Source organism: Sus scrofa, chromosome 1, assembly GCF_054392235.1.
Source record: "Sus scrofa isolate SSC_HxYL_T2T_F1_AM1 chromosome 1, Sscrofa_HxYL_maternal_Yorkshire_Landrace_v2.0, whole genome shotgun sequence".
NCBI classification, from domain to species: Eukaryota; Metazoa; Chordata; class Mammalia; order Artiodactyla; family Suidae; genus Sus; species Sus scrofa.
The window spans coordinates 2,799,313-2,811,962 of NC_139383.1; the positions used below are offsets into that span (position 1 = coordinate 2,799,313).

Sequence of the window (12,650 nt, forward strand, 5' to 3'; positions counted from 1 at the left end):
GGATGCTCATATCTGCGCTATGGGGACCCCAGACATTGGTCGTGCCACCTCCTCACTCTGACAGTGACTTTCCTAGTCTTTGACCACCTCTGACCCCGCCCATGACTGCCTTACAGAAAATCATTGCTATGTGTGCGCTCAAGCCTCATGCACTCTTCTTATCCCCTTAAATTGTCAGTTGTGTGTTCGGATCAACACAGACTATGAATGAGGTGAGGAGAAAAACTGGTTCTAGGAAAGCACTCTTTTCTTCCGTAGTGACATGCTCATTCAAATTTTTAATGTTTCAACGTCAGTAAGTTATTTTGATCTCAATGTTTAATGATAAGCACAAATAAAAACCTCCATTGATTAGATTTCGCTTTGAATTTTCATACATCCCTGTCAATTATAGGGCATCCTCCGTCTTTTCAGTAGGACTAAATTCTTCTTCTTTTTTTTTTTTTTTTTTTTTGTCTTTTTGCTATTTCTTGGGCCGCTCCCGCGGCATATGGAGGTTCCCAGGCTAGGGGTCCAATCGGAGCAGGAGCCACCGGCCTACGCCAGAGACACAGCAATGCGGGATCCGAACCGCGTCTGCAACCTACACTGCAACTCACAGCAACGCCGGATCGTTAACCCACTGCGCAAGGGCAGGGACTGAACCCGCAACCTCATGGTTCCTAGTCAGATTCGTTAACCACTGCGCCACAACAGGAACTCCCAGGACTAGATTATTCTAACACAACTCATACCGAGTAAGTTCTCCTTCAAGTGAAATATCTTGTTGAAAAATGTTTTTTGGAAACTTGTACAGGCCACACGTTCTTTCAAAAGTCAAGGTCATGAAGGTCAGGACAGACCAAGGAGACAGTCCAGATTAAAGGAGGCTAAAGAGATGAGACGATCAAGTGTGGCACGTGATCTGGGATGAAAGATGGAACCGGAACTTGGTCTCCTTGTTTGTTCTCCATCAGGAGCGTGCGTGGAGCACTTGGAAACAGTTGCATAAAGGTCTGCAGATTAGATGCTAGTCTGCATTAAGGTTAGTTCCTGATTTTAACCATGCTGCTGTGGCTAGGGAAGAGCAAGCACTTGTTTTTAGGAAATACACATCGGAATATTTATGGGCAAAAATGGCATTATGTCTATGGCGTTGTGTTTGTGACTGTGGTAGGCGGGATTCTAAAGATAAGGACAATCAAGAAAACAAGAGAAAAGACATAAATGCATGACGTTAGGCTTGAGGGTGGCTCTATGATCAGCCAGAGGAGAGATCAAGAACTTTATCAACATGTATTCTGCACAAGTCTATACTAGTAAATTGGGAAATTTAAACTATCAAGTCAAAGTCTCAAGAAACTGCACCAGTTTCTAAGTTTTCCTAGTAATTCAAAAGGCTAGGCAATCAATCCCAAGGTCCTGGTGAGTGAAGTTGAAGAGGAGACTACCTTTGCAACTTCCCAGGCTCTTGCTCGTCAAGATTTACTATATGAGGCTCCCAAGTGGGCAGGCAGGACATTGTACTCACAAAAGGGAGTAATTTCAATCATGAAATATCCCTATTTCACTTTCTAATAATCATATATTTGACATCAACATCTTCCAGAGATCCAAGTGCTACAAATCTATAACTACTATGTTTGTTTATCACATGCCACCTAGAAAGACAAGGTCCTGCCTGCTAAAGACATTCCGTAGATGAGGGCTCTTCATACTCTTTCTGCAAGTAAGTATCGGCAGAAGTCTGATTAGCAAGGTTCCTGGGAGATTTGACCAGACACAGAGCCCGGCCAACCCTTTCCTTCCCAAGACCCACAACATCCCTGGTTCGCCTGGGAGTATCTTATTTTACATCTGTTTCTTGGAATTCATCTGGTAGCACATCTTCTTAATCTTAGAAGTGTTCCCTTTTGAAAAAGAAATTTCTTGGCCATCATACCTGTAACAATCAGAGAAGAAATTGTTACTAAAAGGCACCAGGCCTTGGTAGGTTTATACAAGTAATTTTAAAATAAAAAAAAAATTATTGTGAATTATATACTATTCCAAGGTGTAGTAGGCACAACAGAAAGCTGCCTTTTTTTTTTTCTTTTTATGGCTGCACACGAGACATATGGAAGCCCCCAGGTTGGGGTTAAATTGGAGCTGCAGCTGCGACCTATACCATAGTCACAGCAACACTGGATCAGAGCTGCATCATGACCTATGCTGCATCGTGCAGTACACAGGATCCTTAACCCACTGAATCAGGCCAAGGATTGAACCTACATCCTCAAGGACACTATGTCAGGTTCTTAACCCACTGAGCTACAACAGGAACTCCAGAAAGCTTTTCAATTGTTAGTTTTATATAGCAAAACCAACTCTGATACCATGACAGGATGAACATCGTACAAATAAAATTTACTACCGTTTACTGGCTCTTGTAGCATGACTGGTCATAGGAAGTGATTGCTCAAATTTAAAAACCCATGACTCTGGTTCTGTCATTTGCTTCTGATTTCCTCTGTGTTGGCTTCATGCTGTGTCAGGCACTCCTCATGTATGTATCAATTCCCTAATGCATGGTAGTAAGGGAAACCATTTATTCTGAAAACCATTCATTTCAAAGTTGTCTTTTGCGTTAATACCAAAACTTAGCCTGAACCTTCCCAAGTTTGCTTAGTAATGGGTGCATAGGAAAGACACAGGAAAGACTGACCGCCACTTCAACATCTTGATCTGATGAAGAGTTTCCAGAGTAGCTATTCTCATAAAGCAAACGAGACAGGTGAATCACACAGGGCTTTAGAAAAGAACATTTTCCCAAATGAAGACAGATTCATATAAGAATATTAGCACGTCTTTATCTATATTTAAATATTCTGTTGACCACTCAGTCATATCACATGATGCCTTTTGTTAGGAAAATCTCTGCAGGATTGTGAGCCTTTGGCGTGGCAGAGTGGGGGGGTAGGTGGGAGGGGGGACTGGGATGCACATTTTTATTGCCCCCAACGCCTTTCAGATGGAGGCGAAGCCCATACGTGTTTGCATGAGTCCTTGTCCAGTTCTCCAGTCTCCTCCCTTCTAAGCTTTGGTATTTGAAGCTCTCCCCACTCTTTGCCTCTCATTTCCTACAGATGAAGCATAGAAGTGAGCAGGCCGGGCTGGGCTCCATCTAACCCCGGAAAGAGCTTCTCAGGAAGAGTGTTTACTTAGTTAGTAAGCGAGGAAGGCCCGCTAGAACCATTTTGTTAGGCGCACAGGCAGATCAGTATCACTCGCTTCCACGTGCGTGTTTGTAGGTTTAAGAAATAACCGCATGTTTCCTCACTTGTTTTTCTTTTTACGGCCGCACCTGAACATATGGGAGTTCCCGGGCTAGGGGTTGAACCAGAGCTGCAGCTGAAGCCTATGCCATAGCAACACTGGATGCCAGCCGCATCTTTGACCTACACCGTAGCTTGCAGCAACACTGGATCTTTAACCCAGGGAGCGAGGCCAGGGATCAGACCCACATCCTTACAGAAGTAGCGCTGGGTCTTCAACCTGCTGAGCCACAGCAGGAGCTCCTCCCCACAGTTTGGATCCATGGGCCAGCAGTCAGGCTGCGGGGATCTGGGACGCCAGGACCGCGTTGTGTGGAAGGCGGGTGTCCTGCTCTACTGTCAGCGTGTCCTTGGACCTGAGACACACCTCATGAGCCTGCAGGAGCTCTGGCCGGCTGCTTCCCCATCGGGCCTTGTCACAGCTGTGCCTGGCTTATCTCTGCTCGCCCTGCCACTCCTGCTACAGACCAACCCTCTCTACCTCTGTCTTGACTCACGGTTCCCGATGGCTGCTCTGTCCCCTGTGCTACGTCTCTGCTTCGGCCCACTGACCCTCCATGTGTCCTGTTTGCTGACCTCAGTGGATGGCCCTTTGGATAACCCCACCAGCCCCTCTGGTAGGCACCTGCCTTTGAGTCACACCCTGGTCCTTTGCCAGGTCAGTCCTGGCAAGATGGTGGATTGCGTGGTACAAAGCGGGTTCAGCAAACAGCTTCCACATCCTTTCAGTAACGCTTTTAATCACTGGTGACTAGAGACGGGCCACCTGCTCTGCCATCTGACACCAGGTGGGCTGTCACAGCTTAAGAAGCTGGGTCTCACTTCTGCCTCACATATACTAATTAACACGCAGAACCCAAAGCAGATACACAACTGGATTTTGCAGCCCTATGGGATCCTTTCTGATGTCTTTGGATACAAGTAGTAAGCTCAACAGCACCCCACACCCATCAGGGCCAGACTTCTCGGAACAGAGGCAGGCAATGGACTGAAAATGTTAACTCATCTGCAAAATATCTTCAGAGCAACACCTGGGTTAATGTTTGATTGAATAACTGGGCAGTGAAGCTTGGCCAACGCTTCATATAAAACTAAGCACCACCCTGAGTAAGCTGCATTTACGTTATTGATGAATCGTACTTCCTATACTGCTCATGGTTCTACTATTTACCAACGGGTATGGCAGTGTTTCAGAGACTCCCTATCAGCCCTGGCTAGACATCAAACACGTGTCAGATCGCTGATCAGAGAAGGGGTGTGGGGGACGGAGATGAAAGGGAATAAATAAACCAATTCATAAATAAGTAAATACATTAAAGGAGAAGAGTGCTTTGCGTGAGTAGCGATGATATATTGTGCCAAGAACTTATTCTACTCAACCCTTTAGACCTGGTGCCCCAAACAGAGAGTTTTAAAAATTGCTGGACATGGTTCCTAAGTATTTAATTAAAATAAATGTCAACTTATCATCACACACAGACTTTACAGACATGTTCATGGGACCTTTACCTAAAATAGCCAAAACCTAGGGGGAAAATACCTCAAATGTTTATTAATAGTGAATGGATAAAAACTGTGGTCTCCATACAAGGGAAAGCTACTCTACTAATACATTAACAACATGGATGAATCTCAAAAAAATTATCCAAACCTAGAAGTGAGACTCAACGTGACTGATTCCATTCAGATGCAATTCTTGAAAGCCAGTCTGACCCATGCAGGTCTAAAGCACGTCCATGGTTGCAGTGGTGACGGCCATGTGGCCATGATATCACTGTGACACTTGGGTGGTGGAAATGTTGATTGTGGTGGTGACCCCACACGTGTGGACACCCAGTTCCACCCAAGGCAGATCAGAAACGGTCTTCAGGAGCTGCTGTAATCCAGCGGGCAGATCCTGGGCGCTGGGAAATGCAGAAGCACCGAAGGAAGGGCAGCCTGTGGTTTCCCACGTTTATCTCTGAGGTAATAATATTTAAAATGTTAATTGCCTTGAGTAACAGAATCACGAGGCAGGAATACCTCCTTAGTGCCTTAGGCGTTCCTGGGGTCACTGGGACGTGCTTTCTTGTTGGCGGTGGATGTGTCAATTTGGCAGCATCTTCCAGGCAACTGATAACCTAAGGGTATTTGTATCAGATTGCATTGACGCTAGTGATAAAAGCTACGCTTTTTACTGCCTTGAAATCTTTAAATATTTGAGGACAGCGATGAGTTCTTTTTAAGCTGAACATCACCAGTTACCAATAAACAAGGATTTTCTCATTCCCCACCCTCACCCCAGGATTCGAGCTGCTCACCACTGGGCACACTCGAGTTTGCCAACATCCCTTGAGAGGTGTGCCTGCAGACACACCACAGTTCTGGGTGGAATAACCACAGCAGTATTAATGTCTCCCTTTCTTCTCGAAATCCTTTAATGTAGCCCAAGGACACACTCATTTGGGTTTTTGGTCAGTGCATTATGCCAAGTTGTCCCTGGAATTCTAGGGTTTCTAAATCCCCAAATTTCTTAATTATAAACTGCTGTTACATTGTGCTATCCCCGTACAGAATTCGAGTGCGTGACTTGATATGATATGTATGCAGTTACATGGTCTGGGATTTGGACCAATATTTCAGACTGCTGAGGTTTTAATTTTTGTTTTATTTGGTTTTGAATCCAGCCTGCACATTTACCATCCATGAGAGCCTTCCATCTTGAATAAATGCTACAGGAAGATCATTTTCTTCCAAGACTTGTTTCTAAGGCTGTAGGCTGTATTAGAAGCTTTGAAGCATCTGCTGTAAACTTTTTTTCATATGGCATTTCTCCATTCATGAGGGTACCATATTTACCGTCATCCGACCTCTCCAGAAACCATTTCCAGAACTACCATACCGCCAGCAATCCCACTCTTGGGCGTCTATCCAGAGAAAAACCATAATTCAAAAAGATACATGCATCCCAAGGTTTGCTGCAGCACTATTTACAATAGCCAAGACATGGAAGCAACCTAAATGTCCATCAACAGAGGAAACGATAAAGAAGATGTGGTGCATATATACAACGGAATATTACTCAGCCATGAAAATGAATGAAATAATACCATCTGCAGCAACATGGATGCAACTAGAGAGTCTCATGCTAAGTGAAATCAGAAAGAGAAAGACAAATACCATATGATATCACTTATATGTGGAATCTGGAGTTCCCGTCGTGGCACAGTGGTTAACGAATCCGACTGGGAACCATGAGGTTGCGGGTTCAATCCCTGGCCTTGCTCAGGGGGTTAAGGATCCAGCGTTGCCGTGAGCTGTGGTGTAGGTTGCAGACGCGGCTCGGATCCTGCGTTGCTGTGGCTCTGGCGTAGGCCAGGGGCTACAGCTCCGATTCGACCTCTAGCCTGGGAACCTCCATGTGCCACGGGAGTGGCCAAAAGAAATAGCAAAAAGATTAAAAAAATAAAAATAAAAATAAAAAAAATAAAAAATTGGTCAGTACCCACCTGGAATTTTCCCAGAATAGGGTGAGTGGGAGAAGCAGGGAAAACAGTGGGAAGGATGAGAATATGGGTGAGAGAATTCACAGGGGGACGATTCTGAGATCCCTGCTGTGCAGTGGGAAGGCTGAGAACCCAAGAACCCAGGACTCGGCGTCCAGGGGTGTGTCCTTCGCAGGCCGCCATCGCTTCCTGCTTCTCTTTCTGGATTTGGGCGTTGAGGTACTCGTGTCCTGTAATTACATGAGACAGCCAACAGAGTGGGAGAAAGTTCAGGGTAAAGCCAATGCTAGAATAAATAAGAGTCTTTAAGTTCCCAAGCCAGGGATTGAAGCCGAACTGCAGCGTTGACCAATGGCCCAGCGGCGGCAACTCCAGATCCTTAACGCACTGTACCACAGCAAGAACTCCCTGAAATTCTCTAAGAAAACACTTGCTATTTATAGCACGAATTGTGCCAGTTGGGTTCCCCCCACCACCCAGTTATACCCTAGGCTCTCATACCTTTTGCTATGTGATTTTTCTATTTTGTTTATTTGCACACGATCATGACAAAGAGGTGTGCTGTTTAATAACCCTAACCAAGGAAAGTATGGGTCTTTACACACAAAGTGAAAAACAAAAGACACATCCACAGACCTTAGCAAGCAAGTGAAGAGAACTGCTAAGTCAGTTGTCAGAAGCCCTGCTTTGCACCGCTTCACATTCTTCTCTGCCAAACTCTTCATCCTCCTTTCAGACAGAAAATGCAAAACCTTAAGAGAATGGATTCAGATTTTTTTTAAAAAATTAACCTTAATCTTTTACAAATACACGAATAACTGAAAGTGTCAGTCCTTGTAACCATTCATACTTAATTCCTATGTTTTTACTGACTTGTTCATAGGTCGAGAAGAAGACTGAAGAGGCTGGAAAGGTCATGCATTTCCTTGTTGAAAAACCTGTAGAAGATGAATCTGAATCCTGAGAGGCAAAAGTTAGCTGATAGGACTGGGCGGGAAGAGGAACGTGTGGGAGGCAGGCTGAGTGTGAGATTCTGGGCTCTGCCAATTGACGTCAGCCGCCAGGAGCCTCCCCCAGACACTGCCGACCAGCTGGGCCGCCCAACTGTGCAGGCCGTGGGATTGGCGTTAAAATATTTGGATATGGCCGTGGAGAGTGAACAGACTCTTAGCATCACAGACTGTTTTTAGCAGAGGCCCTGGAGATTCAATCCCTATGAGAAGGGATCATCTCCTGAGTTGGTTTTTGTCAGTTATATAAATCAAACGATTTTTCATTTCAAATCAGAGTTCAGTTTAGTTATAAGACCTAGGAGGTAAAAGCTTTTGAAAATAAATCAGTTTGGGAATTCATAGTTTAGGACTCAACGGTGTGACCTTTCATTACGGGCATGAGACTGTTTTTAAAAATGTGGGTAACGTTTGGAGAGAAAACTAGTCAAAGCTGGTTACCCAGGGTCTCCGCATCAGCCGCTGATGGAGTGAACAATGACTACTGAGCACCCACTGTGGGCCAGGCTGTGCTGGAGGCGCCTGGGACATTGCCATGATCAAAGCGAGCAGAGCTCTATGGTACAGCACAGGACTATATTCAATCCTGAGATAAAGCATAATGGAAAAGGATACGAGAAAATAATGTGTGTGTATGTATATATATGCATAAATGAATCACTCTGCTGCACAGTAGAAATTAACACAGCACTGTCAATCAACTGTATGTCAGTTAAACAAAACAAAACTCCTGCCCTCTCGGGAAAGAAAGCCTATTGGAGGAGACAGAAAAAAATAATGTAAAGGAGTGAGTTGCTTCATGTGCTCTAAGATGGCAATGCTCTGAGAAAACAGAGCTGTTGGGGGGTTTGGAAGAAGTGCTGGTGGGGTGGGGGGGTGGCAGTTTCTAACAGAAGGTGGAGAGTGGGCCTCACAGTGGACGGTTATTTGGGCAGCAAGTTGGAGAAGGTGACGAAGTGAGCTGTGCAGGTGTCTGGGGAAGAGCCTGGCAGGTGCAGGTCCTGAGGTCAGATCAGCGGGAGAGCTGCTGGGGGTGGGGGTGGGGGTGGGGGGAGCGTCGGAAGACCAAGAGCTGCACCGCTGTAAAGTCACAGCCTTTGCCTCTGAATGGAAGGGAGCCACGGAGCACAGGAGCTGGGGAGGGAGTGGGGTGCCCTCATTTACACCTTTAAGGGATCGCTTTGGGGGAGTCTGAGACTCATCTGAGGGCGGCAGCGGTGAAACGGGAGACGTGTACAGATGCCGGATCCATTGCATTTTGCAGGAGGAGCCAACCGGATGAGGGATGAGGGATGAGGTGGAGGAGTGGGTGTGGGATGTGAAAGGAAAGGATGAGTCAAGCATAACTGGATGTTGTTTTCGGCCTCAGCTCCCGGAGAGAAGACGTTTTCATCAGCAGAGCTGGGACTGCAGTGAGATTCTGCCACCCGCTATGCGGTAAGCATGGTGCCAGGTGCCAGGTGCCAGCTGAAGCAGGAGCTAGGTCAGTATTTTTCCATTTCCAGGATATGACCAGTTAGGTTGTTTCAATTCAGTGAGTCTCAACCAGAGTGTAAAAAATTCAATGGAGTTTCCTGGTGGCCCAGCGAGTTAAGGGTCTGGCATTGCTACTGCTGTGGCTTAGGTCACTGCTGTGGTATATGTTCCCCCCTTGGCCCAGGAATTCTGCATGCTGTGGGCGTGGCCAAAATAAATTCAGATTGAATGCTGTTGTGGATAATTTGGTGTCCCACAACACACCCAGCCGGGGTGGGGGTGTGCTGAAAACATCAGTTGCTGTGGGCTCAGAGCTGGCACCCTCACTGGGCAATGCCTGGATCCACAGAGACCACCTTGCTTAAGAAGGAGCACATGGCCAGTGTGTGGCTGATGGGGACACAGAGGCTGAGCTGCTGCCTTCAGGTGGGTGAGCAGGAAGGATCCAGCAAGAGTCAGGGCTCCCCCAGGATGGGCTGAGAGCCTGGAGAAGGAGAGAACCATGTTCTAGCCTGAAAACTGGACGGACACCAGGGGTCAAAGTTAGTGAAGTCCAACCTCAGATATGCCAGTCTTACCAGGAGAATAGAAGGGATGTGGGTGGGGGCAGAGGGGCATGGGAATCTAGAAGATATCCTGCTGGCAGTGTCCTGGGGCACATGCAGAGCAGGGGGAGGCCTGGAGCCTTTGATGGGCGCTCTGGGTCCTTCATTTACACGGGACACACACGATGCTGACCCAGGGCAGTAGTTGAGGCCTCCAAGCAGAGTGCAGGTCACCTCACACAGCAGGGCACATGGTAGGCCATGAAGTATCTCCATATCATATCTGGATGGTTGCATGGCCTCTGTGGCACTTTTCAGGGAACTGTGTGCCATAAACCCACAGGACTTAGGTTTGTTGACTATAGTTTTACATTCAGCCCAAAAGGGTCAATAGTTAGGGACTCTTCTAGAAAATGCCATTTGTCCTGAGGCCCACTTATCAGCATGTTCAAAACGAGATCGGACTGGGTCACCTCCCTTTTTCCCTTCCTTCAGTTGTCTCCTCAGTAATCACCTGCTCTCTCTGAAGCTCTTTCCTGTGATATAAGATGTAGCACCCTGGCGAACCCCAGAAGATAGTGCAACCATGCGGCCAGGCTGGCCTGGAATTTTGGAAGAGTGATGGGTGTTTCTATGAAGGGGAGCAGGAACAGCAGAACTGCCACGGCAGATGGTGACAGGAGGGATCTTGGAAAGGCGGTCATGAGTGGCCGTCTAACCAAAGTCCAGAACACCCACAAGCTGGCTGTGTTCTGTGCACTGTCCAGAGAACACCCATTCCCTCTGTAAATACAGGAAACTTCCACGTCCAGCTCAGACGGCATGACAGGGACTGGATTTACCCTCTCTGGGACTAATTTTAGGCTGTAAAAGCAGACAAACTGTAAAACATGGTTCACAAATGTTGGCCCCTGGGAAGTGCAGGCATGAGAGCCCTGGATAAAGGAAACAAATGGGCTCCTGAGGGAACTGATTTCCTTGCCTCTTCCATCTTCTAAAGCCACACTCTTTGCATTGCTTGATTCATGGCCCCTTCTTCCATCTTCAAGACCAGCAGTGCATCATCTTCAAATCAACCTCTGCCTCCCTATTACAAGGGTTCTTGTGATGCCTAAGAGCCATCGAGACAATCCAGGATAATTACCTCATCTCAAGATCCTTAACTCAATTTCATATGCAAATTCCTCTTAGACTATAAGGTAACATTCACAGGTTCTGAGACCTGGATTTTTGGGGGGGCCGTTATTCATGCACCACAACTACCATCCGACTGGATACCCCTGACTTTTATAGCACACTCCACCCAACAATAGCAGAATAAATGTTTTATTCAAATACACATAAAACACTTGTCAAGAAAGACTATATTCTGGGCCACAAAGCAAATCTAAATAGAGTTAAGAGAACTGAGAGCATAAAAGCATATTTTTCTTTCACCAACACAAAATACCAAAAATTAATAACAGAAATAATATTGAAAATATCCAAAGACTTGGAGATAAAACAATGCATTGTAAATAACCATGGATAAAAGAAGAAATCACAAAGAAAATTCAAAAGCACTTTAAACTGTATATAAATGAAAGCACAACATGCCAAGATTTGCAGCATGCAGATAAAGCACTGATTAGAGAGTAATTTCTTAGTATTAAATGCTTATAGTAGCAAAGAAAGGCCTCAAATCAATCTTGAGCTTCTACTCTAAGAAATTAGGAAAAGAAGGAGTTCCTGTCATGGCCCAATGGTTAACAAATCCGACTAGTGATACTGAGGTTGCAGGTTCGATCCCTGGCCTCACTCAGTGGGTTAAGTTAAGGATCCAGCGTTGCCATGAGCTGTGGTGTAGGTCACAGACGTGGCTCAGATCTGGCGTTGCTGTGGCTGTGGTGTAGCCCAGTGGCTACAGCGCCAATTCAACCCCCAAGCCTGGGAACCTCCATATGCTGCAGGTGCAACCATGAAAAAGACAAAAAAAAAAAAAAAAAAAAAAAAAAAAAAAAGAAAGGAAGAAATTAGGAAAGAAGATGTTGTACCTAGGCAAGGGAATGAAAAAAAAAAAAAAATCACAGAGAATAGATCAGTGAACTAGAAAACAGAAAACCAGTAAAGAAAACCGGTGAAGCCAGAATTGTGTTATTTGAAAAGGTTGATAAGATGGTCACTACGGAGCCTACAGGCATTGAGGGCATAATAAGGGAACCACTCTATTTCACAGGAAGTATTAGGTCAGTGTAAGTGAAATAGAGCCCTTACGGACAGGAACTATCAACGTCACTCAAGAAGAAGCTGATTGTCTGACTAGCTCTATATCTGTAAAGTCATTAAATACTAGCTATAAATATTCTCACCAAAACACTCCCTGACAAGCAAAACCCTCTAGGCCCAGACAGCTTTACTCGTGAATTCTATCCTATACTTAAAGAGGAAACAGTACCAGTTGTACACAAATCCTTCCAGAACAAAGTAGGGGTTGAGATATGTCCTCACTCCATTTAGGAGGCTGATGTGGCCCTGACAGCGAAAGTAGATTGTGATCAATATACCTCATGACCAGAGAGGGAAATTACCCTAACACGTGCTGACAAAACCACGGTGGCCTAATGTTAAAAAATAGACCAAAAATGGAGTCCCCTCATGGCCTCGAGGACTTAGCATTTTCACTGCTGTGGCTCTGGTTGCAGCTGTGGTGTGGGTTCAGCTCCAGGCCCAGGAACTTCCACATGCCACAGGTGCCACTCCCCGAAAAACACATCATAACTATGTGGGTATAATTTCATGAAAATAAGGTTGATTTAATGTTTGAAAACCAATAACCTATCAATAGACTAAAAAGGAACCATC

General features: G+C 45.7%; 1 long non-coding RNA gene across 3 annotated transcripts in view; it reads right to left on the bottom strand.

Moving 5' to 3' along the window:
- Window positions 1–265: 265 nt before the first annotated feature.
- The window catches only part of LOC110259852 (uncharacterized), a 41,457-nt gene continuing 29,072 nt past the window's right edge, over window positions 266–12,650 (bottom strand). Inside the window, exons 1-4 of one of the 3 annotated variants that reach the window (XR_002342242.2) lie at window positions 7,652–7,774; window positions 7,415–7,530; window positions 6,782–7,008; window positions 266–1,921 (exon numbers count right to left, since the gene is read on the bottom strand). This is a non-coding gene — a long non-coding RNA (uncharacterized LOC110259852). Of the gene's footprint in view, window positions 1,922–4,721; window positions 5,254–6,781; window positions 7,009–7,414; window positions 7,531–7,651; window positions 7,775–12,650 lie in introns of those variants that run through there. The other 2 variants (XR_002342241.2, XR_014843567.1) reach the window with 2 other exon arrangements.